General features: G+C 33.5%; 1 pseudogene; it reads right to left on the bottom strand.

Moving 5' to 3' along the window:
• Window positions 1-1,004: 1,004 nt before the first annotated feature.
• On the bottom strand, window positions 1,005-19,831 carry LOC103014697 (ubiquitin-like modifier-activating enzyme 5; annotated as a pseudogene).
• Between the last annotated feature and the right edge of the window lie 7,609 nt (window positions 19,832-27,440).

Raw genomic sequence — 27,440 nt, 5'->3', positions numbered from 1 at the left:
TGCAATCTGGAATATATTATGCTACATAATTGCATCTCAACTATTGCAATGGGAATGTGTTGTATGACTTTTAAAAAAATTCTGAAGTTATAAAAACATCAGAGCCAAATACAAACAGATCAAGTTAATAATTGTTCCATAACCACAATTTATCTGATCTATCTCCATTTATGTCTACTCAATTACTAATACCATTACTAAAAGTTACTCAAAATTTATTACCTGCTGATACTTGATTAGCAATATCTATGTAAAATATTATAGCAAACCATATCCCTTTGTATACCATATAAGTTTACAATATAAGGTTCACACTCAATTGTTAACACTTGAGAATGTACATACATTTTAATCTTCATCTTGAGTCAAAGCCTCTCATACACTAGAATGTTGACATGTACATTGTGTCACTTATACATTGCCTGGTTGTCCTTTAATACTTTAGTTCATAATATCTTTTCCCATATACCTTTCAATCTATAGCAACATATGCAAATTGAAACCCCACTCACTATTCAATCCTTACAGAAATGTTACTTCTCTCTTCAGCCTTTCTGAAGAGAGGCTTCTAACTAATAAGTAATCATTCCTCCTTCCTGCCCCATCCCCCCCCACCTTTCCCCTACACACATACCTCTTGGCAACCACGGATCTTTTAATTGTCTATTTCTCTATTCTTTCACCAGTACCACATTGTCTTGATTATTGTAATTTTATAGTAAGTCTTGAAGACAGGTAGTATGAGTCCTCCAACTTTGTTCATTTCCTTCAATATTGTGCTGGCTATTCTGAGTCTTTTGCCTCTCCATATAAACTTTAGAGTCAGTTTGTCCATATCCATAAAATAACTTGCTGGGATTTTACTGGGATTTCACTGAATCTATAAATCAAGTTAGGAAGTACTGACATCTTGATAATATTGAGTCTTCCTATCCATGAACATGGACTATCTCTCCATTTATTTTTAGTTCTTTCTTTATTTCACTCATCAGAGTTTTGTAGTCTCAGGCACAGAATTTTCTTACTACTGTAATTCCTTCAGATAAGTCAGGAACTGGACTTGAAGAATTTTTTGTTCTTTTTCTGAAATCTCAGATATCAGCTCAATACTTCCTCACTATCTTCATGTGTTATCTCTTCCAATCAACCCCTTGTTTGGGCCATGCCATTATCTTTTTCTTATATTTTTCCTGCTACTTCCTATAATTTTTGTCATCTCACTTAGGGTTTGGCTTCATGAACATGATAGGGGAAAAAATCCCGTGCTGAACCGTATCCAAGGTAGAAATTTATAGCGCCAAAATTTAACAGAAACATTAACACATTTTGTTCCAAGATTCCAGAAACCACTCCCAGATTGGTAGGTAGACTGGTTGCAAAATTTCTCTTTGTTTCAGAGTCTTTAAATCAATATTTGCAACAACTGCAAATGGTGAAGGCAAAACAAGAATATTCTCCAGGAATTATAAACTGCATATGTTCTGAAAGTGCATTTTCACTGAACTCTATACATCTTTGTTCAAGTTCATTAAAAGCCCTATTTCTTGTTATTTGAACTTTAAAATTGTCCTCAAAGCTAAGAATTAGTTCAATAGGTTTTCCCTCTTCTAACTAACTCACCATTACTTACTCTACCCATGACAAACTGAAAATTTTTCAATGTGATATTGTTGTAAATTTCGTAAAGAAAATCAGAATTAATAATTTTCAATCTATGTTCTGCTTATTTTCATTATATAGCTTTAAGATAATTAGTTAATAATCTTGTTCCTGTCCCTTGTACTAGAGTTCTGGCATCTGATTCCTAACCTTTTCACCCTCTCTATTTTAAACAATTCTACTAACCTAATGAGTATCATTAGTTCCACCAGAACTAAAGTTACGCCTTCCCCCTCACACACTGTTGGCTTATTTTATTCCTTCGTTGTGAACAGTGTTTTAATTTGGGTTCCCCAGAAGCAGAGCCTGAGAGGAGGATTGGTGTGAAAGAGATTAATTTGAAGTGTTTCCAGGGGTAACTGGTAGGAGAGTGGGGAACTGGGACTGAGAAAGGAGGAAGTCCAAGTAAGGGCACCCTACTAATCTATGTTTATGAATATTACTTTTGGCTCAATGATACAGGAGAAATTTGGAGATGGTATATGTTACAGTTCAGACTTTTCTTTATTAGTATACAAGAAACCTGAAATATTTGTATCTCTTCATCTTTCAGTCATTAGTTAAATGCTAGTTCTGGGGAGACATTAATTCCCAGATATTTTCAACTCTTCCTGCATGCAGGCAAATGGGTATGTGAAGCCCAACAACAAAGAGCAGCAAGTACTGCTCCTGGGAGTGAAAATACACTGGGCTTCAGGCAAAGACTTCTTTAAGCTACCTCTCTTAGGATTCCATGCTATAACACTCCATTTACCTGTTTGAACACTCATATTATAACATGGTGTATCTCTCTAGCAAAGTCTGCTTACACAAACCACCACCTGTGGCATGCTGCTATACCTTCTAGATAAAATGCTCTGTCTTTAGATTTGAATTATCTAGTGTAGTGTGTTTTAAAAATCCATTGATGGCAGATCTAATCTATTCCCCATACTAAACAATTAGCTTTCAAAGTCCAATCACATGGCCAGACATTTGTGCCCAGGATAGTATGTAACATCAAAATATAATAATAATAATAATGTATTAATTTAATAATAATATAGTACTCTATGTTCATGGAGAGCACTAAATACCTGGCTTTCCTAAGGCGGAAAATACTCTAAAATCTAATCTTCTGATTTCTACATTAGATATGTTTATTTAAAACAAACTTTAATCCTTACTTTTAGGACAAATTTAAATTATATATATTTACATATAAACATATGTAACCCTACATATATTCTTATATTAATACATATATACATATTCTTATAGTATGTTCCCATTTTATGTTATTATTCTGATATTAACACATGTATACATATATTAATTCAAATAGTCATATATATGTATATATATATGTATTTCACCTATATATATTCTTCAAGTTAATCACTTAATTAACACCGACCTGAAAAGTGGTAACATTGTGGATCTAACTTGGTACAGATGGAAGACATTTTCACATATTGAGGTATGGGGAAGTCGTTCTGACTTATACATGATTTAACTTAAATTTTAGGCTAACCAAAACAGCTTCTTCGTGGCCTATTAAACATTCATTATACATCGGCTTTAACCATTAAAGAAAACAAAGCATTTATAAATCAGAATGTAGTACTGTGGTTCAGGCATTCAAAATGGAGCTGGGTGGCCATTGTGGATGTGGCTTCAGATACGTTCCTGTATTACTGAGAATTTGAATTTTCTGAACTGTATCAGACTCAAGGACATCACCAGCTGTTCTTAAAACAATATCTACTAATAGCTGCAGGATCCTTACTTCTTGCCAGCTCCAAACCTAACTATTGAAAAACAGTTTATGTAATTTTGTGGTTTTTGCCTTTATAAGCCTCCTTCATTTTGTATTCCAGTGTAACACAATTAAAATGTTTCTTGAATCTGTGTCTCCCAGGCTATAGTCCTCAGTTTGGCTCAGAAAAACTCTTTTCTATTCCTATTACAGATTGATTCATTATTTCCATTGACAGTGCTAACTACAAGACACAAATATATGTTAATGTGAAAATAATGTATTTTTCTTTTAAAGTTAATGTGTGATGGTGTGATGTCAAAAAAGAAAATTCTTGCTTTAAAACACCATACTGATTATTGGAGATGTAAAAATAAACTAAATTTTTAAAATAGGTAATTTCTTCTGCCTTTTTTTTTTTTTGAATGTCTGTAATTATTTTGTGAATAAGTGTTGTGAGGTACACAATTTTTTGAAAAATCTAATATGAGGCAGTTTTTCCTTAAAAACTAGATTTCCTATATAAACAGTACTAAATTAAATTTTGTATAAAAGATGCAACCTTGTGATTTATAATACTAAATATATATTTGGTCTTCATCTCTGTTTCTGGCACAGAGATTGTAAAACACTTATAATTTCCTAAGTGATGACAGCAAAACGTGTCTTTTGTTATTTAATGGGGTTACTTTTGGAAAGCACCTAAGGCTGTTGGCTGGTTGGCTGAAGAGTCAACACGTGATTAGAGGATTGGAACTTTTAGTCTTCAGTCCCACCCTTCTGAGCTCTGGGGACAGGAGTAGAGCTGGAGGTTGGATCAATTACCCATAGCCAATGATTTAATCAATCATTATATAATGAAACCTCCATAAAAACCCAAAAGGATGGGGTCTGAGAGCTTCCAGGTTGGTGAACGAGTGGAGATTTAGGGAGAGTGGCACTCAGAGAGAGCATGGAAGCTCCATGTCCTTTCCCCATACCTTGCCCTGTGCATCTTTTCCATCTGGCTATTCTTGAGTTATGTCCTCTTATAATAAACTAGTTAGTAAAATCTAGTTAGTAAAATGTTTCTCTGAGTTCTGGGAGCCATTCTAGCAAATTAATAGAACCCGAGGAGAGGATTTATAGGAACCTCTGATTTATAGCTAGTTGGGCAGAAACACAGGTAACAGCTGAAATGGTGGGGGTGGGGGGTCAGTCTTGTAAGACTGAATGCTTACCCTGTGGAATCTGATGCTATCTCCAAGTAAATAGTATCACAACTGAGTTAAATTATAAGACACCCAGCTGGTGTCAGAGCACTGTTTGTTGTATGTGTGGGGACTCCACCCGTACATGTTGAAATCAGGTCCAGGAATCCAAAAATAAAGGGTAACACAATACTTTTTATACATTTGTAAGACAATTTAATGATAAAACAAACTTGAAAACAAGCAGAAAAGGAATGCACACTAATTAAGGAATTGTATTATATTCTGCCTGCTTTCTACCCATCCAGAAAGAAAAAAGAACAAAATTTGCTGTTAACTCTTCAGTTCTAATCATTGTTTTATACACCAGTGTACAGATAGAATATCCTAGAGTATTTCCTCAAATTTTGTCAAACAAAATATTTTAAAACTCTTCAAAAATTAATGGGACTTTAATTTCTTATGAATCAAATAGCTTTACTACTGTACACAGAATTTTTAGGTGCCAGTTGATATGTGAGTCACTCTACATGTATTCTTCAATTTAAAAGACAATTACCTGAAAATGTGGTAACACTGTGGATATATTTTAGTACTAATTGCAATAATTGAACCAACTATCCCTGCCCCCTCAAGGCAGACCAAGCATCCATTCATACTGCAATCATTTGTATACAAAGGTGGAATTAGGTAGTTCATTATTTTGATGGCCATACACCTCATTCTGCCCTGCACAGTTCTGATTTTGCTTGTTAATATCATCTTCTTTTAATCTCAACTGTGGTCCCTTCTGAATGCTAAATCATACAGAAATTGTGGATTTCCCAAAAGCTGGTATGTGTACTTCAGGAAATAATTTTAATTTTTAGTATGAAGGATATAGTAGCTAAAAGAAATTGGAAAGAAATCAATAAATAAATATGCCAAAGGAAAGATGCTTCTAGAGAAAAATATGCTGAAGATATAGAAAATAATTGATGGGCCAAAATCAACAAACAGCTAAAAACAAATAGAATTCAGGAAAAAAAATTGAAAACAATAAAATTTCTGAGATGGGTAGAAAGAAGTAAAAATAGGTATTTAATAGATAATCATGGGGTCACAAGTCATTAAGTTGAAGATTCTCCTACATGATGATTTCGCTGTTCTATATGCTGTAGGAGATATCAGTTTTATAAAGTAATTAATCTAAAGGTACAGTAAGATACTTAAAAGAAATTAAGTTTTATAGCAAACTTGGGTAACAGGAAATGGAGTTAAGACAAATAAAAAGAAGGATATTGAGGATCCATTTAAAATTTAATACCATGTATATTTGTAGTTGTAACAATGTGCACAGTTTTGTGATTTCTTGCAGTCATACTTACCACCTGTGTACATATGGGGAAGCTAAATGTTTAGATTGACTCAGGATTGTAGACACAAAAGGACAGAGGATGGAAGACCTTGAGAAAGCTCACAAGACAGTAATTAACAAATTATACCATCAATTCATCATTAGATAAGAAAGACTGTGAAAACAGGAGGGAGAGTACTTATAAACCAGAAGAAAATGGAAGCATAATAAGAGGTGGTTAGGATGAGAGCAGAGAGTGGTTGAAGTTGAAACAAGGGAGGTGGTAGAAAAGGCAAGACAGGAAATTGCTGTCACAGAAGAGGAATTAAGGCTGTGACATCAAGCAATCCCTATATAAGACAATGTCCAGAAGATGGCGGAGTAGAAGGACGTGCACTCACTCCCTCTTGCGAGAGCTCCAGAATCACAACTGGCTGCTGGACAATCACTGACAGGAAGACCCTGGACTTCACCAAGGAGGATACCCCATGTCCAAGGACAGAGGAGAAGCCACAGTGAGACGGTAGGAGGGGCGCAATCAGAGTAAAATCAAATCCCATAACTGCTGGGTGGGTGACTCACAGACTGGCGAACACTTATACCACAGAAGTCCACCCACTGGAGTGAAGGTTCTGAGCCCCACGTCAGGCTTCCCAACCTGGGGGTCCGGCAACGGGAGGAGGAATTCCTAGAGAATCAGACTTTGAAGTCTAGTGGGAATTGATTGCAGGACTGTGACAGGACTGGGGGAAACAGAGACCCCACTCTTGGAGGGCACACACAAAGTAATGTGTGCATCGGGACCCAGGGGAAGGAGCAGTGACCCTGGGGGAGACTGAACCAGACGTACCTGCTGGTGTTGGGGGGTCTCCTGCCGAGGCAAGTGGTGGCTCTGTTTCACCGTGGGGATAAGGACACTGGCAGCAGAGGTCCTGGGAAGTTCTCCTTGGCGTGAGCCCTCCCAGAGTCTGCCATTAACCCCACCAAAGAGCATGGGTAGGCTCCAGTGTTGGGTTGCCTCAGGCAAAACAACCAACAGGGAGGGAACCCAGCCCCACCCATCAACAGTCAAGTGGATTAAGGTTTTACTGAGCTCTGACCGCCACAGCAACAGTCAGCTCTACCCACCACCAGAGCCTCCCATCAAGCCTCTTAGATAGCCTCAACCACCAGAGACAACAGAAGCAAGAAAAACTACAATCCTGCAGCCTGTGGTCCAAAAACCACAGTTACAGAAAGACAGAGAAGATGAAAAGGCAGAGGGCTATGTACCAGATGAAGGAACAAGAAAAAACCCCAGAAAAACAACTAAATGAAGTGGAGATAGGCAACCTTCCAGAAAAAGAATTCAGAATAATGATAGTGAAGATGATCCAGGACCTCGGAATAAGAATGGAGGCAAAGATTGAGAAGATGCAAGAAATGATTAACAAAGACCTAGAAGAATTAAAGAACAAACAAACAGAGATGACCAATACAATAACTGAAATGAAAACTACACTAGAAGGAATCAATAGCAGAATAACTGAGGCAGAAGAACGGATAAGTGACCTGGAAGACAGAATGGTGGAATTCACTGCTGCGGAACAGACTAAAGAAAAAAGAATGAAAAGAAATGAAGACAGCCTAAGAGACCTCTGGGACAACATTAAACGCAACAACATTCGCATTATAGGGGTCCCAGAAGGAGAAGAGAGAGAGAAAGGACCAGAGAAAATATTTGAAGAGATTATAGTCGAAAACTTCCCTAACATGGGAAAGAAAATAGCCACCCAAGTCCAGGAAGCGCAGAGAGTCCCATACAGAATAAACCCAAGGAGAAACACGCCGAGACACATAGTAATCAAATTGGCAAAAATTAAAGACAAAGAAAAATTACTGAAAGCAGCAAGGGAAAAACGACAAATAACATACAAGGGAACTCCCATAAGGTTAACAGCTGATTTCTCAGCAGAAACTCTGCAAGCCAGAAGGGAGTGGCATGATATACTTAAAGTGATGAAAGGGAAGAACCTACAACCAAGATTACTCTACCCGTCAAGGATCTCACTCAGATTCGATGGAGAAATCAAAAGCTTTACAGACAAGCAAAAGCTAAGAGAATTCAGCACCACCAAACCAGCTCTACAACAAATGCTAAAGGAACTTCTCTAAGTGGGAAACACAAGAGAAGAAAAGGACCTACAAAAACAAACCCAAAACAATTAAGAAAATGGTCATAGGAACATACATATCGATAATTACCTTAAATGTGAATGGATTAAATGCCCCAACCAAAAGACATAGACTGGCTGAATGGATACAAAAACAAGACCCATATATATGCTGTCTACAAGAGACCCACTTCAGACCTAGGGACACATACAGACTGAAAGTGAGGGGATGGAAAAAGATATTCCATGCAAATGGAAATCAAAAGAAAGCTGGAGTAGCTATACTCATATCAGATAAAATAGACTTTAAAATAAAGAATGTTACAAGAGACAAGGAAGGACACTACATAATGATCCAGGGATCAATCCAAGAAGAAGATATAACAATTATAAATATATATGCACCCAACATAGGAGCACCTCAATACATAAGGCAACTGCTAACAGCTATAAAAGAGGAAATCGACAGTAACACAATAATAGTGGGGGACTTTAACACCTCACTTACACCAATGGACAGATCATCCACAATGAAAATAAATAAGGAAACAGAAGCTTTAAATGACACAATAGACCAGATAGATTTAATTGATATATATAGGACATTCCATCCAAAAACGGCAGATTACACGTTCTTCTCAAGTGCGCATGGAACATTCTCCAGGATAGATCACATCTTGGGTCACAAATCAAGCCTCAGTAAATTTAAGAAAATTGAAATCATATCAAGCATCTTTTCTGACCACAACGCTATGAGATTAGAAATGAATTACAGGGAAAAAAACGTAAAAAAGACAAACACATGGAGGCTAAACAATACGTTACTAAATAACCAAGAGATCACTGAAGAAATCAAACAGGAAATAAAAAAATACCTAGAGACAAATGACAATGAAAACACGACGACCCAAAACCTATGGGATGCAGCAAAAGCGGTTCTAAGAGGGAAGTTTATAGCTATACAAGCCTACCTAAAGAAACAAGAAAAATCTCAAGTAAGCAATCTAACCTTACACCTAAAGAAACTAGAGAAAGAAGAACAAACAAAACCCAAAGTTAGCAGAAGGAAAGAAATCATAAAGATCAGAGCAGAAATAAATGACATAGAAACAAAGAAAACAATAGCAAAGATCAGTAAAACTAAAAGTTGGTTCTTTGAGAAGATAAACAAAATTGATAAGCCATTAGCCAGACTCATCAAGAAAAAGAGGGAGAGGACTCAAATCAATAAAATCAGAAACGAAAAAGGAGAAGTTACAACAGACACTGCAGAAATACAAAACATCCTAAGAGACTACTACAAGCAACTTTATGCCAATAAAATGGACAACCTGGAAGAAATGGACAAATTCTTAGAAAGGTATAACCTTCCAAGACTGAATCAGGAAGAAACAGAAAATATGAACAGACCAATCACAAGTAATGAAATTGAAACTGTGATTAAAAATCTTCCAACAAACAAAAGTCCAGGACCAGATGGCTTCACAGGTGAATTCTATCAAACATTTAGAGAAGAGCTAACACCCATCCTTCTCAAACTCTTCCAAAAAATTGCAGAGGAAGGAACTCTCCCAAACTCATTCTATGAGGCCACCATCACCCTGATACCAAAACCAGACAAAGACACTACAAAAAAAGAAAATTACAGACCAATATCACTGATGAATATAGATGCAAAAATCCTCAACAAAATACTAGCAAACAGAATCCAACAACACATTAAAAGGATCATACACCACGATCAAGTGGGATTTATCCCAGGGATGCAAGGATTCTTCAATATATGCAAATCAATCAATGTGATACACCATATTAACAAATTGAAGAATAAAAACCATATGATCATCTCAATAGATGCAGAAAAAGCTTTTGACAAAATTCAACACCCATTTCTGATAAAAACTCTCCAGAAAGTGGGCATAGAGGGAACCTACCTCAACATAATAAAGGCCATATATGACAAACCCACAGCAAACATCATTCTCAATGGTGAAAAACTGAAAGCATTTCCTCTAAGATCAGGAACGAGACAAGGATGTCCACTCTCACCACTATTATTCAACATAGTTCTGGAAGTCCTAGCCACGGCAATCAGAGAAGAAAAAGAAATAAAAGGAATACAAATTGGAAAAGAAGAAGTAAAACTGTCACTGTTTGCGGATGACATGATACTATACATAGAGAATCCTAAAACTGCCACCAGAAAACTGCTAGAGCTAATTAATGAATATGGTAAAGTTGCAGGTTACAAAATTAATGCACAGAAATCTCTTGCATTCCTATACACTAATGATGAAAAATCTGAAAGAGAAATTATGGAAACACTCCCATTTACCATTGCAACAAAAAGAATAAAATACCTAGGAATAAACCTACCTAGGGAGACAAAAGACCTGTATGCAGAAAACTATAAGACACTGATGAAAGAAATTAAAGATGATACAAATAGATGGAGAGATATACCATGTTCTTGGATTGGAAGAATCAACATTGTGAAAATGAGTATACTACCCAAAGCAATCTACAGATTCAATGCAATCCCTATCAAATTACCAATGGCATTTTTTCCGGAACTAGAACAAATCATCTTAAAATTTGTATGGAGACACAAAAGACCCCGAATAGCCAAAGCAGTCTTGAGGCAAAAAAATGGAGCTGGAGGAATCAGACTCCCTGACTTCAGACTATACTACAAAGCTACAGTAATCAAGACAATATGGTACTGGCACAAAAACAGAAACATAGATCAATGGAACAAGATAGAAAGCCCAGAGATTAACCCACGCACCTATGGTCAACTAATCTATGACAAAGGAGGCAAAGATATACAATGGAGAAAAGACAGTCTCTTCAATAAGTGGTGCTGGGAAAACTGGACAGCTACATGTAAAAGAATGAAATTAGAATACTCCCTAACACCATACACAAAAATAAACTCAAAATGGATTAGAGACCTAAATATAAGACTGGACACTATAAAACTCTTAGAGGAAAACATAGGAAGAACACTCTTTGACATAAATCACAGCAAGATCTTTTTTGATCCACCTCCTAGAGTAATGGAAATAAAAACAAAAATAAACAAGTGGGACCTAATGAAACTTCAAAGCTTTTGCACAGCAAAGGAAACCATAAACAAGACAAAAAGACAACCCTCAGAATGGGAGAAAATATTTGCAAATGAATCAACTGACAAAGGATTAATCTCCAAAATATATAAACAGCTCATTCAGCTCAATATCAAAGAAACAAACACCCCAATCCAAAAATGGGCAGAAGACCTAAATAGACATTTCTCCAAAGAAGACATACAGACGGCCACGAAGCACATGAAAAGATGCTCAACATCACTAATTATTAGAGAAATGCAAATCAAAACTACAATGAGGTATCACCTCACTCCTGTTAGAATGGGCATCATCAGAAAATCTATAAACAACAAATGCTGGAGAGGGTGTGGAGAAAAGGGAACCCTCTTGCACTGTTGGTGGGAATGTAAATTGATACACCCACTATGGAGAACAATATGGAGGTTCCTTAAAAAACTAAAAATAGAATTACCATATGACCCAGCAATCCCACTACTGGGCATATACCCAGAGAAAACCGTAATTCAAAAGGACACATGCACCCGAATGTTCATTGCAGCACTATTTACAATAGCCAGGTCATGGAAGCAACCTAAATGCCCATCAACAGACGAATGGATAAAGAAGAAGTGGTACATATATACAATGGAATATTACTCAGCCATAAAAAGGAATGAAATTGAGTCATTTGTTGAGACGTGGATGGATCTAGAGACTGTCATACAGAGTGAAGTAAGTCAGAAAGAGAAAAACAAATATCGTATATTAATGCATGTATGTGGAACCTAGAAAAATGGTACAGATGAGCCAGTTTGCAGGGCAGAAGTTGAGACACAGATGTAGAGAATGGACATATGGACACCAAGGGGGGAAAACGGCGGTGAGTGGGGATGGTGGTGTGCTGAATTGGGCGATTGGGATTGACATGTATACACTGATGTGTATAAAACTGATGCCTAATAAGAACCTGCAGTATAAAAAAACAAACAAAACAACTAATACTAAACTTTCATTGGGTTATTTGTATGGAAATATGTTAATATAAATGTTTCAGACATTACATGAAATTTCTAAAAATCTTATATTTGTATTTGTATGGAAATATGTATGGAAATATGTTAATATAAATGTTTCAGACGTTACATGAAATTTCTAAAAATCTTATATTTGTATTTGTATGGAAATATGTATGGAAATATGTTAATATAAATGTTTCAGACATTACAGGAAACTTCTAAAAATCTTATATGTTCTGGTATAAGGTTATAAGTAATAATCCTAGTTATTACTTTAAAATGTATATCTCAGAAATAACTAATTTTCTTGTCAACTGCATTATTATGAACTTTCATCAAATCTTTAACCATGGTCATTTTTAAGTCTTCTGTCATTTACAGACAGTTCTGGGTGTACTCTGATGATTTTGCAAATATGTTCCTATAAAAGGGTTTCATCTTCAAGAAATTCATGGAAAAGACTCTGACAAGTACAGGTTTCCGGTAACTGACTGTACTGCTGAACTGAATGAATAAGCATTTTCAGAACTCTAATGAAAAACTGATGAACTCATAAAAGTGCTAACAAAAGATCAAGATGAAAAAAAAAAATTAATTACATGGGACTGAGTGAACTGATGAGGATGAGTATAATTTTTGTGACTTTCTGTCTGAATTAAAAAAAAAAATCCCACAAGGACTCAGAGGCAAAGAATATACAAATCAATTTTCACTGCAAAGTAAAGGAGCTGTTACAGTGGAGGATTACTGGACTGAATGTCAATATTATGACATAGTATGAGTGTGTTTCATGTTTGGTAATTGCAATCATTGTTGCTTTTGTTGTGGTCATCCATGTACAATGCTTGGTGTCAGTCTATTTATCTCTTGTAAAAATAAAATACAGTGTGTGTGTGTGGAAAAAAAAAAAAAAAAAGAACAACAACAACAAAAAAAGACAATGTCCAGTTGCGGCCTTTGCACTTGTTCTAATAATTGGCAGTTGAAATGTGTAGCCTTTAATAATCCTTATAATTCTGATATTATTTTAGAATTGTATTCTCTGCAGGGGATAAAGCAGTATTTGAGCGATGAAGTTATGTGAAAAATGTTGTTTGTAGACCTGGGAAAACTTACACTGTTTCCAGGCTGACACTTTCTTGTAGAATTCTTTTCTTAAGCTATAAAAGAAAACACCTGTGTTTGTATTGTTCCCTATGATATGAGTGTTGGCCCAGGTACCGTCCAACCCAAGAGTTCCTACGTTTTTTGGTTCGGTTGGAGTCTTCTGTGGTTGAAGTGATGATGTCTAATTGGGCAATTATTTTTTTCTGAAAAGGGGCCACACGTCTAAACTAAGAACTAAAACCACCCCGAGGACAAGGCCAGGACAGCCTGACTTTCATCATCACATTAAGTCATTTTCCATCTGCTCGCTTGCTCGTTTACTCTCTCTCTCTGTCTTGCTCTCTGTCTCTCTCTCCCACACCACTTTTATATCCATACATTACCATCTATCCAAGGTCCTACTCATTTCTAAAGATTTCCCAATTTCTCCTTCCTCTTATTGCATTTTTCTTTGATTTTTTTGTGTTATTTTCCACCATTCATTTTGCTTCTTAACTCTGTATTTTCTATAGAGATATTGTTTCTTTTTCTCAGTGTGCTTTATTATTCCTGGAGATAAAGGACTCCTACTTACTGTGTAGCACCTATCAGAGAAGATTATTAATAAATACTTTTAGAATTGAATTGACTTATCAAGAGGATTCTTCAGTAAGTTGGGGCATTGGAGATGTACAAGGAAGCAAGGCTGCATCTTTAGAGACTACCTTGGTCACCATCCCTTCATCATCTCCTGTGTTATTCTAGCAGTTTTATAAATTATTTATCTTCATTGATGTTCTGTGAAGACAATAGGGAGGAATTCATTATGCTTTCAAGGCAGCACATAGTACTAAATGTGGTTACAAGTCACCAATTTTTCCATTATTCTTGGGAGCCCTCAATTGCACACACTATTAGTATTGTTTCTTTTCAGGCAATAGAAAAATGAGTCTTCATAAATGCTAAGCATATCATTCCATAAATGTGCAAATTGTATATGCTGCTTAATGTAGTGTTGCTGATGTGGCCCAATTGGATTTATGACATGCATATCCTTTACTCACTAACGAGGCCGGAGGAATCCACGAGCATGTGTTTCTAATGCCTTTTACTGCCCTTACTGTATGAATAGGGTCATGGCCTTGATGAGGTTTCTTTCTTCAAAACAAAAACCTGGTTTTCCAACATATAAAGGTTAAAAGGAGACATTTTTACATATTTTTACACAAATTTTTACTGAATTTAAAACTTCTGTTATTGGAAAGTTAATAGTAATTTGAAAAAAGAACTGAAATCTGTCAGTATGCATTCATGACCAGCTAGTTTATAATTAGTGATAATTCCTATACATCTGAATCTGTTATGCATGTTCACCAAATAACAACTTAATTGTAAAATCCACCAGGAATGCTGTTAATATTAAACAGCCAAGATAACAATGTTTCAAGAAAGATGTTTTTACTCACATCATAATTATCACCAATTTCACTAAATATATGGTAATATGCATTTCTAATGACATTCTTATTTTCCTAAGAAATTAAGGGCAAGAGAATATAAAGTCATAGTAAATATTTTTAAACATAATTCCTAAAATCTAAATTCTGTATGAAACTTATGCCAACACTAGATTATACATGCACCTGATACTCCATAAACATGTGCTGCCTTGCTGACTGACCACAAGAACTTGGGATAAATCTTAAGAATGTCTGGAAGCAGCTGGCCATAAAACATAGATTAATTATTGAAATGTCTAAAGGATAAACTCATTTTCCAATAAAATGGAGAGGGTTCATATAAAAAGTAAAATAAGTGATAATTTAAAGTCATTTCTTTGCGTTCCAAGAACTATGGAAATTCAATGAAAAAACTGGAGAGGTATTTCAGGTGAAAAAATGAGAATGCTCCTGTGATTTGTAAAAAAGGAATTTCTTCTTTAGAAAACACTCCTTTTTACTTGAGAGAAAAGAGACTTGTCTGCTTTTAGTTATAAAATATGCCCTCTGCCATTCCTTTTAAAAGGCATTGAGTGTCCCCGCTTTTCAACCTCATCCACAGGAACTACTAGAAAGTATTACTGTGATGGAAATAACTGTTTTTTTCCTCAGAAATAAACTCATTGAATGCATGCCTTGTTTATTACTGAGGGGTGAGCTTCTTTATGGATATAAATTTACTTCATGAGTAGGAAAAAGAGACGTTTTGATGCTCACATAATAATATAGCACAACATTCACAGTACATAGTGAAATGACTTGAATGATAGAGCTATATGCAATTTTGTTAATTCACAGCAAGCTTAGGCCTAAATCATAATTGATAATAACCATGATGTGGCACTGCAAATATTTATGGATGTTTCCACATTTGTATCAATTTTAAACAAATGTAAGTATGTAATGAATTATTTCTACTCTGCATTGATTGCTATGGAGAAAATTTAGAAGTTAGATGTTTGATATTAAGGGGAAATTTTGAATGAAACTAAATATCTAAGAGTAAGCTATTCCTTGGGATGTACCAGTTGTCATTTTAACCAAATGTTTGAGTTGATCAACTTGTTTTCAACCAAAATTGCTCCAGCCTAACAATATTCAGACCACTATGACTAGAGTCTTATAAATAACACTGCTTATCTCAATCGTGGTAAAAATAGTGGGTCTTATACAGTGAGAAGAGAACAGATGAGAAGTCTGCAATTCACCCATAAGCAAGTAACAGGAAGGCTACCTGGTGAGAGTGTGTGAAGTAGTGAAAGTACAAGTGGAAACCAGTAGGCTTGTGATGGATCATGTTTTGCCACTACTACTAATGTGGCCTTAGAAAAATCACACTTTTCTTCTTTGGGTTTCAGTTTTCTCATCTTTTATATCTGTGGATCTCTGACCTTTTTTTGACTTTTATATTGTATAGAAATCAAAATGTGGAATTCATTGACTAGAACATATATGTCTATACTTAATTTCATAACTCTAGACTAGGAAATGTTAATACATAAATCAAAATATTGGCCCTAATGATAGACTTTAGGCCAAGGAAAGAATACAGGAACTACTCTTCTGTATTGTACCTTAATTTCACTTTTAACTGCTTTAAACATGTATGACAATTTATGGCTTCTTGGGTAATCTCTCTTCTTCACCTTCTAAATTTTCAGTTGTAGACATGACAAATGTTAAAAGGAGGTATTTTCAAACAGATTTTACTGAAAAAACTTTAATGTTTTAATGTTTAATAGTCAGCCACTCTTACCTATGGTTTACCCACCAGCAAAGATCTAGGAGAAGTCCAGCTACTGAATTGTAGCCATAGTGTTTTCAATAAAGTATATGAGCCAAAAAGCGTAACTGAGATATTATAGGTTGATAAGCAAAAAATAACTCATGGGAAAATAAGTTTTAACTTTTATAGTCCTAAAAGGTCATTGGCAATTTATTTTTGAGTCTCATTCTAGTTAACAGAAGAGCCATGATAGATAAAAATATTTTCAGTTGTAATCTAATTGCCTTGATTCTTTCCCATAACATCTATAACTGTTTTAAGGAATAAAAATTAGCTTAGATAATACTACAGTATATTATTTTATAAAGAATTGACCGTACAAAGATTTCATATGTAATTGAAGATATACTGACACATGTTTAGAGGCAATTACCTATTAAGAAGTATACTTTAGGTCCCATATTTAGTTGTTTTTTCCATCTAAAGATATTTATGTTTTCCAGGTCAGTCATAGGAATGTGGTTGAACCTTATAAACATATCTTAATAACTAATATTTAAGGACCTAATAAATATCAGACCCTGAAAATAAGTCCATAACTAGGATAGCCAGAATCATATGTACATAGAGAAATGAGGGTTATTCTTTCACAGTGGTGATCTTATTCAGTACATTTTTGGTTTCTGAGATAAGTATCTCTTTGTTAAATATCCTCCAACCAGATTTTTTCCCCAAAGACTCACTTTCAATACACACAAAACAATAATGTTTTATACCAGTTAATCAGTCCAAGGATATTTTCTGATCTATGGTCATTTCTCTGGGAATTTAGAATTGTGACTAAGGAATTTAATTTTCAATATGTGTTTGCCTTTTAAAGAGAGAAGACGTAAGACTGTACTGTCATCATGTGCATTTAGAAACAGAAAAGCCAGTGCACAGAGTCAGAGAAGAATGAAGCAGATGCTGAGAGAGGAGCAGAAATGAAAGATGGCAACAGTTGTCCCTCCTCTGGTTTCATGTATTCTCCCTGCATTCCCATAATAAACTTGAATATCTTTTGCTTAAGCTACTAGTTTCAATTGGTTTCTCTAACTTGTGAACAATTTTTCTTAATAAATGGGGTTTCTAACTAAAATTAATAATGGTGATTTAGAACTTTATGTCATTGGAATAGAGTTACTTAGAGGATCCAAGCACCAAAGGAAACTGTAGTCCAATCTCCTTTATCCCATAGGCCAATCAACTAAGGCAGGTCTTAAAAGAGATCTAATTGGTTAATCCTATGGAGAACAAAAGCAATAATCAGTTCCACTTACGGTCCCCAAAGAAGAACATTCTTTTGGCCTAGGTATCCTTCCTCAATGGGTATTGTAGGGATGCCTCCTTTTGGACAAAGGTTTGGATACATATGGTCCATAATTTTAATTTCTTTTTTAGAGAGAAAGCAAAAAGAGTTGATTTAATCTCAAAATATCATTCAAATAAGTAAGATATGCACTACAACCTGCCAAACCAGTTACTGAAAGACCATTTACTATTGTGATTTCTCCCCAATCCTTTTTCCTGAAAATTTTCAGTAGTCCATGTCACAAAAGTTATACCAGAAGCAATAGTTTATTCATGTACTTATTTATTCTAAAGCTAAAAATCTATGCTGTTTAATTTGTTCAATGAGACAATAATTGAGTATACTAAATACTCAATATTAATGCCAGTAGTCAGAGTGTTGTGACATTGATTCACTTGTTTATTTTCAATACACTTTCAGTTCATAAACAGACATCGCTTTCTTTCCTTATGTCTAAAAGCAGAGTTTTGAGAAATTCTCAATTGGATAGCCACTAACAAAACAGAAATACAATACAATTAGCTTCTGTACTGTATGGATTAAACAAAGTAGTTAAAAGAAATCTGTTAATCCAACCTAAAGCTGGAAGAAAAAATAAGCAAAGAAAGAAAACAACTCACAGTATGATATTACTAATAATTACATAAATGTGTATACGTGTGCATGCAAATGTGTGTATAAAATCACTACAATAAATGTGAATGTAATAAATCATTAATGACATTATACAAGCTAATTTTATGTTAAGTACTTTACATAAACTAGTCACTATTCTAAAGGCTTTACATATATTAAATTTTTTACTTCTCCAAGCAAACTCATCATATAAGTACTATAATTATTCTTATTTCACAAAAAGGAAGCCACAGTCTAGATAATTTAATTAAATTTGTCCAAGGTCACAAAACTGAATCCAGAGAACATTTTGTTGATTACCATTCTATTCTGTCTCACAAAAATATAGACAATCATAGGTTAGATAAAAACAATATCCATTGATGGTCACTTAGGTTATTTCTATATCTTGGCTATTGTGAATAATGTTACAATAAACATGGGAGTGTGGTATATTTATACAATGGAATACTATTTGGCCATGAGAAAAAAGGAAATTCTTCCATTTGCAACAACATAGATGGATCTTGAGGACATTATGATATGTGAGATAAATCAGACAGAGAAAGACAAATACTATATGATATCTCTTATATGTGACATCTAAAAAAACCTGACATTGTAAAAGCAGAGAGTAAAATGATGGTTACCAGGAGTTGGGGCATGGGGGTTATGGGAGAGATGTTGTTTAAGGGTACATACTTGCAACCAGTAGATAAATAAGTCCTAGACACTTAATAAACAGTACAGTGATTATAGACAACCAACCTATATTATCAACATTAAACTTTCTAAGAGATTAGGTTTTAATTGTTCTCAAGACAAGAAAAACTGACGATTATATGAAGCAACACAAGTGTTAGCTAATGCCACTATGGTAATCATACCGCAATATAAATGTATCAAATCAATGTTGTATGTCTTAAACTTACAGTGTTGTATGCCAAATATAACTCAATTAAAACAAACAAGCGGCAAGGTGCTCTTTAAAAGATACGCACAAAACAAAATTACCTATACGATATCAAAATAAGAGATGGAAGAAAATACGCCTAGTAAATACTAATAGAAATCTGCTTCAGCAGATTTAACAGACTCTAGTAGCTTTCAGTACCAAATGGATCAAAATTCAAATTTAATCCTCGGCATGGCTTAAACTCTTCCTCTAACACCATTTTATTCCACATTTCCCATTGCTTACTAGCCAGGTAGCCTTTCCATTACTGAAATTTTCCTTTAAGCCTACCTTCCCCAGACCTGGAAGAACCTGTGGTTACCTCCTGGAACACTATTTGCCAGTAACCAACATGACTTAATCTATCACGCACTCTCAGGACTCTATTCCAAAGCATCGCCTCAAAGCGGCTTGCCATCAAACGCTATCTCTTTACCTAGCTTTATTTTTCCTTATATCAGATGTCACTACCCAATATTACAGAGTAATCAGTTTTAATATTCATTGTTCACCCCAGTAAAAGGTAAATTGATGTAAGTTAATCCTCCTTTTTCAAAATAATATTTGCACAAATATAGAAATAAAAAGTGTTTATAACAGCAAAAAACAATACACACTATGATGCTAGGAAAGTTACTACCAGAGATATTTTTAAATAATGCTAATAATTAAAAGGAGAAATTGGCAAATCCACAATCACAGCAGGAGATTTTCACGCATCTGTCTCAGAGACTGATAAAGAAGTTGAAAGTGAGTAAAGTAATAGAACAGTAGTATAAAAAAAAAAATCACATAAAATGATTTGTTAGATAAAGCCTTACAATTTTAGTGAGGCAATATGAGTTGAACAGAAAAACTTAAAATTTTGATTTTATGTCTGTGTATGAATTCATTGACACGTAGACAGATTGATCCTATTCCTGAAAAATAGATGATGCATATTCTCTTCATGCATGTGTAATAGGTCACAAAGAATTTTCCAACAAAAAAATCCTAAAGTGAGTCTTTTTATGCAAATTTCATTCTCAGAGTATAATTTAATAAAGTTATTAACTAACAATAAAATAATATCCCAATCTCTGTCTCAATACACTTAGAAGTTAAGAACACATATTTCATATGCCCTGTAATTCACAAATCTGTACCTCACTATTTTTGTGGTAGGTGTCCTGCACTGATGTTTAATCAAATTTCTACTTTTATTTCTGCCACATGTGGTATGTAGCTTCTTGTACAGTGGAATTGCTTTTAACCAACATTGGTTGTTGTTCCATTTAAATGCTTTTCATACTAATTATGGTATTTATGTTCTGGACACAGTCACAATTACAGATTAAAAGCCCAATGTATGAATAAACGACACAATAATAAAAGATCTAATTTTTTTTGGAGGAAAAAAATTGCAGCATATCATCTTGAAGTAATACAGTTCTTGTGAAATCTCTTAAGTGTGTTTATTTTCACATCCCTCAGGAAACTGCAGAATAGAAAGAAGTGCATAAGGAATAAAAATGACACCTATATTTAATAGGAACCTCTCTACTAGTGCTGCCCTCTTACCACAAGAAGATGGATGTGGCACTGAGGTCTAACTTTATTATTTTCTAATCAATATTTTCAGTTAGTAAAGCGGAATTGAGGAATAAAAAAAATAACCCTTAGGTCGCAACTATTTCTCATCTGAGAGTCTCTCTTGCCTTGTTAATTGGACATCAAAATAATATACTCTTTTTTCCTTCTAACTCTCTTATAAAGGCTTAATACCATGTATTATGATCTTTAGATCAATAATTTAAAAATAATCTAAGCAACATAATATTGAATTGAATATTATTCTAAAATCAATACCTGATGTAGTTGAATACTGTAAAACAAGTAGCTTTCTTTTGGGGTGGAGCTTAGCAACAATTGTTTTAGCTTTCAGGAGAGAAGAAAACTAACTAGGGGTGATTCGTGATTGTTTAACCAGTTACTGAAGTCTTTGCGGAAGGTGTTTCCCTACTGTTCTTAAGTCAATGAAAGTTTAGGACTCCCACGGAAACACACACACACACACACACAGAATTTTCAGACTTTTTCATTCTGTGATGCAATCCAGACCTATCATGGATCCTAGATTAGGGCCCTTGTTAGATGTGGTCTCATGTCAATAACATGTGCCTCTTTTGTCTTAATAATTGCCTCAAAAATAATAAACATTCATTGCTAGTTTTACCACTAATTCCTAACAAGACCATTCAAATGATCATGTCTAACATAAAAAGAGCGCTTGTTTGTGAACTTGGGTGGGAGGGTTTCAAATTGTGGAGAGAAAATTGCATTTCACAATAAGAGAACATAGTGAAAGGCACTACAGAAATGATGGTAATAAAAAAAATTAGATGAATGGGAAAGCTTGAATTTAACAATTGAATGCAGTCACCCTATTGTATCTTTGGTCTACAATGTAAATCAAATGTGTAAAACAAAGGTTTGGCAAAGGTTTACTGATAAAAAATCTTTGATTAAAAAAATCAAAGATATTGAAAAGGGAAATCTCAATTTGGGGAAACAATCCCTGGTTTATTGGCAGCTTTTTTTTTCCTTTGGAGATTTAAGAATTAAGAATTTAACCAATTTAGGGTGTGTATGTGTATGTGTGTGTGTGTAGTATTTTCTAGTGTATATAAATGTATTTTTATCCATTTACTTATTTTTAGGAATGCATTATATTGACTATAAAATGACTTCAGAACTCAAAGTAATTGTAAAATATATTTACATACAATGAGTAATTTTAGGATATACATCTTCTCTTTTGAAATTAATTGTGTTGAAAAATAATAGGCATGGTTCTAATTTTAAAGTTACTGTGTATTTGGTATACCCTCTATCATCTGAGTTCAATGTTTTAACTGATACAACAAAATTTATTATTACTGTAATAATTACTTCATCACCCTTAATTGAAATTTAAGGATTTACATATTTAGTCTTTGGGTACTGATATCAGGACTTATTTTCTATAGAATTAACTATCACCCAATACTTCCACCTCTCTTTGTTTTTGGTAGTTGGAATATCAATTACTTCTGGACATCCTGATTGCCTCCACAGTGAGTGTTTTAATTTTTACTTTTTAGGTTTTAAAAAAATCTCATTAAGAATTACTTCTGATGGATAAAAATTATGATTTTAAAAAAAAGAGTAAAAATGGAAATTATTAGTGACCTTTCAATTGCTAAAATAATTAAATGCAATAAAAAGTTTATTATTCTATATAATACCCAGATAACACAGGAGGATTTAGTGAAATCCAACCTAACAGCAATAAAGTATGACTGAACAAAGCAAAAGCAAGTCATTATTCTGAAAGTAAAAATGTTTAGTCCCTTGATAAAAAAAGATGGCATTTATAATTTTTCAGTTTCAAACGATAATATCAGATTCAGCATACTAATTAAGGAAAATTAAATCAGCTCTGACCTTAATGGCAGTGAATTAAATGGCAGCAAGTGGCATGCTTTTCTTATCATTATTAACTATAATAATACTATTATGAAAGTAGTGTACACCATGGGACAAAGAGTAGAAAGTAAAAATTCATGAACCTCAATCAGTAAAACCATTGTCAAAGATTTGTAGTGTATTCTTTCCTAAATTTTCTATGCAGACACAAAGTATGGATAATTGTATTTTATAAATGATTGATATCTTCCTGCTTAATCTGGATATTGTGTAAAAATGTAAAAATATTTTACATATCATTCTGAAATCAGATGTTTTTAATTAACAAAATATCTTGGAAGATTTTTCTACATCTTTACTTATAGCCCACTTTACATTTATTTTTACACCTTCCAAACACTGCATTGTTACTATATAACATATATACTTTTTGCTATTAGAAAAAAAATCACAGAGATTATTCATATTTATTTATCTCTACGCATTTGTTTTTGATTAGAAAAAGTATAAATTCCTAACTTTTGATCAGAAAAAGTGTAAATTCCTAAATAAAGGAATATATGTGTTCAGGTGTTCATTGCTGCCTACCCTCCTGAACTGTGTCATCCATTAGTACTCTCAGTAATAGTATGAGTATGATTTTTCCCCCATCCATTGGGTAATAGGAAGATTCTTAATATTCCAATCTGACAGATACAAATGGTAATATCATGTATGATTTTTTAAATTGATAAATTATTAATGATATTGACCATTTTTATTTGTCAATGTATTTTTAAATTCATTCATGCCTAAGTCTTGGTAAGCCTATTTTAAATATTTGAACTTTATAGTGGAAGTATGAGAGTAGATAATTTAAGCTTTTTGAATATTTTCTGATTCAAAATAATTTAGCAAATGCAAAAATTGTGAGAGAAAAAAATCACTCTCCATAATTCCAGAAACCAAATATAACCCCCATTAAAATGTGGTATATTTTGCATAAGCCATTTCTTCCCTACACACACCCTGACACTCCCTTTTTGTCCACACATTCCCACACCCACACCCACACATGTACGAGATACAATAGATCATAATGCAGAGACATCCTTACATTATGCTTTTTTAAACTTCTGGTATTATAATTCTTCAAAACTTATTTTTAATAAACACATATTACTTCCTACGGCTGCATGATAGTTTATTTTTTATTGTTGAATATTTAGCTGGTTTCCAATTATCTACTTAGTAAATAACACTGTTGTAAACATATTTGATCATATCAGTAAAAAACACATCGGCCACTGCTTCCAGTTTTGTTTGTTAGTTTGTTTTAGCTGTTAAGATATTAGTCTTATTCTGCAATATTTTGATAAGTTATCTTGCAGGTATCATAGAGTAAGCTTACAGTCCTTTTCAGGTAGGTGTGGGCCTCTCCTGCATAAGTGGGATCTCTAATACAGAAACTGGATATAGGAAGAAAGTCAATCTGTTTTTAGACTGGAGGGAGAACACATTTTTGCGAAACGAATCTTTTTAATCTCTACTTCAAAAAATACAATCGTACTTGAGGGAAAGGAAGACTTTACTTCCTGGAGGTAAGAGAAAAGCAAATTTCCAAATTACTTTCTACACAGATATTGCACAACTTTAATTTTCTATATGTAGTGTATTAGCCCATCTCTTTTCACCTCTTCAACATTGAATAGTATGCATGTGTTTTACTTAATCTGTCAAATTCAGAGTTGAAAATTTTATAATGGTTACACTTATATAGCTTTAATTGCTTAAGATTACGAACAATATTCCCATGTTTATTAATTATTTATAGTTATTTGATGGATTGCTTGTTCTTTCTCTGCTTTTTCTTTTTTTTTTTTACATACACTCATTTATACAGAGGTTAACTTTTAAAAATTGATTTAAATGCAGCTTACCAAAAATATTTGCTGTTGTATTGAACTCATTTATACTTTACATGTCACTATTTTAATTTTTCAATATAAAATGTGTAGCTTTTAAAACGTTTGGTAATATGTTTCAAATTATAATATAATACATATTTATTGATGAAATTTGAAAACAGAGAAATATAATTTAATGTGTAGAATAAGGTATGGATATCACACAGTAATATCTACTCTAAAAATGTGGTAATTTATTGTACAGCTATTTCATGTATAAATGTATATGTATATTTATAAAATATACATTTTATTTTACCTTGTATTAAATACATTGTATCTTACACTATATAAAGCTTTATTTCTTGATTTTTTGTTTACAATTACATTATCACTATATACTATACCTCATTTCTCAGTTTTGAAAATGTGATTTCTAAAATTCTATTTATAGATAGATAATGCTTTATTTAATATATTTGCAATTTGGACATTAGGTTTATTTGTCATTTATGCAATCATAAATAAAGACAGTGCTGAAAATTCTTGTTTACAGTTATTTGAGGGCATTTATGCTAAGATTATTTTCATGGGATGAATTCTTAGAAGAGTTAGTAGATCTAAGAATATGAAGACTTCTAAAACTTATTATACATATTGTCATATTTATCTTTAACTTTGTTAAAGTGTTTCTCAATACCCTGTCCAAGAATGTGTGTGTAGGGGATGATTGTATAAGTGTGTAACAAAAAAATAAGAATTTTATTATAATTGCTTTATTGATTTTTAGAAGGTTGATTTTTTTAAAAACATGCATATTCACCATTTGTATTACTTCTTTCTAAAATATCTGTTCATGTATTTGTATATTTAATTAAGGTAATATTTATATTATTGATCTGTAAGAACTATGTATATACTAAGTCTATATTTATACTTATAATATACCAGTCTATATTTATACTTATAATATACCAGATAATATACAGTATATAATATCATACTATAACATATATTCATCTTACTTCCAAAATCGTTGCTCATAAGGATTAACACTGATTGGATGGCTTCTTCTGTCTCTGACATAGGTGATCACTTAGTCAACCTTTCTAAATTAATTTCTGGTGTAAAAGATATGCGTGGACAAATTGAATGAGTGACCCTCAGGGAATTATTTATTTTAGAGAAGAAACTGAAAAAGCATTATTACCCACTTCACATTGAATGGTACCATGAAAATAAGGGAGAATAAGGTTGAAAATACTGTGTTACTTTTTGTGCTTTTTGCAAAGATGAATAATCATTATTCAGCTTCCTAAATAGAAAAATGCAATTTGGACCATTTTCTTATTAATCTCTAGGACTTCACAAACGAAATTGAAAGTAATTGTGTAAACTAAAACTAAATTGAGAAAATAAGTATTATTGATAATAACTTTTAAATGCTTTGTAAATTCCTAAGATTGTTGATTCAAATTAGAATTTACTCTATGTAATTATTCATAGAATAGAAAAAAGAATCTGTTCTCTTCATTGAATGTGGAAAATATTGGAAAATAAGAGAATACTATGTTGATACAATGGCTCCAATGAATAAAAATGTCTCTAACCTGAGGAAAAGATGAACATTTTTTTTCCCCTGAGGCTAACAGAAAGTTAATTATTTAACATCAATAATATTAAAATTTCATACATTATCTATAACAAATACTATTAACATTGATATTTGGGTTCATTTTCCATTATAGATCTCTATAAATTATTATCTGAGGTTGAGGAGGTAATAAGATAAGGAGATAAATTAAGAGAAATATAAATGGAAAGTCGAAAGTATTAGCCAGGCTCTCAGGTATACAACGTGCCTTTCAGTGCTGGGATCAATGAAATGCACATTCAGAAGGCAATGCCAAGCACCATTTCTAAAATGATACACTATGTATTCTTTGAGAGCATTCTATTATTTCTCTATCAATTAATCAGCTTACTAATCACCTAATGAAGTCAGTGTCAGCTATAATTTTCAGTATTTATGAGATCCTCATCTACGATTAGCACTTTTATGAGCCCATTCCAAGGTGACTAGAATATATAGATTCTACCCAGTCTACACACCTTCTCTTACTCAGGTGACAGCTATGGCACCCTAGGAAGCTCACTGGTCTTTCCTTTTGTTTGGGTTTGTGTTCTGTCTCATCCAATTACCAGAAGGATAAACAATGTTTCAGAGTTTCTGTATCTGTAAACTCATATAACAGTCTGCCCATAGATCTACTGTATAGATAAAATACAATAAAATGCTCATAATCCTTATAAGCATGTATATAATTAATGTAATGTGAAAAATTTACATTGTTGTTATTAAAAATAATATATACAAACAGAGAGATACATATAGAAATGAGGATAATTAAGCCAGACAGCAAGGAATGTTTACTTTTAGTGAGGAGATATAATTGTGATACCCATTCTTCAAGCTAATTGTGAGGTACAATATAATAAGTAGGATGTTCAAAGAGTAGGTTTATCAAGGCTTTTGGGGAGTTAACAAAGCCAGGATCAGTAAATCCTACCTTTAGGATGGAAAAAAAAGAATTTTTGGAAGGCAAGAGTTTGGGGACAAATGGAATTGCTAAAAAATGACTTCAGTAATCACTGAAGATGCTGGTATTTCCTGAAAGGACAGGGGGCAAATTA

Source organism: Balaenoptera acutorostrata, chromosome 1 (assembly GCF_949987535.1).
Source record: "Balaenoptera acutorostrata chromosome 1, mBalAcu1.1, whole genome shotgun sequence".
NCBI lineage: Eukaryota > Metazoa > Chordata > Mammalia > Artiodactyla > Balaenopteridae > Balaenoptera > Balaenoptera acutorostrata.
This window is presented reverse-complemented; position numbering and strand designations above follow the sequence as displayed.